Below are 2,252 nucleotides of genomic sequence, written 5' to 3'. Positions count from 1 at the left end.
CAAAGCAACCATGGCACCACCCAAAAACCCCTCCCCCTCCCCCATCAGATGGGTTAGACCAGGTTGAGGGTAACTGACAGGCCCAAAACCCACCTGTGAATTAGGAGAATGGCTACCCCAAGCATGTAAAGACTTCCTACAGTGGAATGGGTAGATGAAGACAATTTATTCCAAAGGCAAACTGAAGTAGGCACTGTAGAGCGCTTAGAGCTTGGTCAGACATCAAAGATGCCAAAGTCATTCACCATATACCAGGATATGGCCAATCATCTTGACTTTTGTTCTGCCACTGGACTTCAATGACTCTGGAAGAAAAAGTGGGACTGATGACTTTTCACAACTCCAGCTCACTTAAATTCAATTCACAAATCAAGACATCACCACATGATATCATTCATCCTCTTCAAGGAGGATGAAAAACATCTTTTACTTCTATTTGCATTGTTGACCTTTTGAAAAAGTTTGGTTAAAGGAGACAAACAAATAGTAATATAAAAATTACATTATTTATTCATTATTCCCTTAAGGCTAACAGTACTTGCTCAAAGAGTGGAGGACTAAAGTCCTGACTGGTGAACAGAGGAATCATAAGACTTTTTATACATTTTTAGAACCATCCCAATTCAGGATTGATGGGGAGGATGGCAATAGGTTTTACAGGGGCTCTGAGGACCAGAGTCCCTGCTGTGCAGTCTGGAATGAATTCAGTAGGCCCAAGCAATCTTGAAGTCAGGATTGTAAAAGTTTATTGTTACGATTTACAGTGGGCAAGGGTTCTTAGGGAACCTGAAAACTTAAAGAAGTCACAGGTATAGTTTCAAGGAGTCAAGACAATAAATCAGATGTCAATTATGCTAACTAGGTGAGTAAGGGAGGGATTAGGGAGGAGTTAAGGAGTGGTCAGTGCTTAAAGGAACATGCACTTTTAATGTCAACTGTGCAGGCCTATTGCCCATAAGTCACTGGGAAATAGCCCAAGTCAGCTAGCAGTGAAGACTGACTGAGAAATGCCTAGTCTGCCACCCATCAGTGTCATACTTGACAAGATGGATGTTGGGAACCAAGGCTAATGGTGACTCAGTATTGTATAATTGGCTGAGGAGTTAACCTATAGATAGTGCACTGAAAGATTCATAGGTGCATCTGGCCATTATACTAAGGGGACAGTTTGCCTATTTGCCTAAGCTGAAATGTTTATAGATGGTTTAATGAAGGATTCATAGGTGTAGCTTGTTATTGTTTCAAGCAGAAAAAAACAGTTCATGAGTTGTTGCTGGGCAGAGTGCTGTGGGGGGAGGGGGAAGGGCAGAGTTAATGCTCTGAGGCTGGGGAGGGGGAAATGTGATTTTACAAACTGGTTTTACAAATTGATTTTACAAACTGATGTTACAAACATAGACACTCCAAGCACCCCATAAGGATGACCATGTCACAAAACTTTATGACTTCTATTTGTTACCATATATATATGAAACAGAGTTCCTTGGTAGTAAATGCAAATTGACAACAACCAGAGCAAGGTCTATTTACATGTTATGATTTCAGGATGTCTGTTTTGCTCTCATGTGGAGTAAGTCCCAAGGTAAGGGGAATCTCACCTCTGCTCTTTGAAGTTGCTAACACAGGGAAAGGTATTTTTAAATCAACCAAAGCAGTTTGTTTGATTCAGACTTTGGCCAAAATATGATTTTTAATGATTATCAGCACCCATCTCTTTACATCTGAGAAGGTAGTAGAAGAGAGTTTGCCTGACGCTTCCGATACCTTCCCTTAACTAACAATGATCCCTAGCTTTTACTCTTCCAATTTTACTTTTAATCTTCACTTCATGTCTTCCTCCAACATTCAAGTTTATTTTGTTTACAAATGTCAGGACCTCTGCCCCAAGAATACTTCTCTTTTCACTTCTCTCTCTCTCTCTTTTCAAACCTATTAGGAGATACCTTGTTTGCCAAAGCTAAGGTCCAGCAAGTAAGCTGTGCTTTGAGCTTGGTATAACAATTCTTTGCACTTACCATCAGAATGAACTCTGCTACAATTAAACCACAGACGTGGTTCAAACTAGCGCTTGGTGGTCCCTGAGCTTGGGCAAGCACCTGCAAGGAACCACATTCTAGTCATGAGTCCCTGTTATGAATATACTTCTTGTTACTAGGCAAACTTTCCATGTTGCTGCCATTATATCTCACTGCTGCCATTACACCTCACTGTTTGATTCTTTGTGTTTTCACATCTATAAGTCTCTCTGCTAT

The sequence above is a fragment of the Petaurus breviceps genome, unplaced genomic scaffold, assembly GCF_028583685.1.
Source record: "Petaurus breviceps papuanus isolate PSGF00001 unplaced genomic scaffold, PetGlider_PUasm1.0 164, whole genome shotgun sequence".
Taxonomy (NCBI): domain Eukaryota; kingdom Metazoa; phylum Chordata; class Mammalia; order Diprotodontia; family Petauridae; genus Petaurus; species Petaurus breviceps.
The sequence above is the reverse complement of the archived record's forward strand: the minus strand, read 5'-3'. Positions refer to the sequence as shown.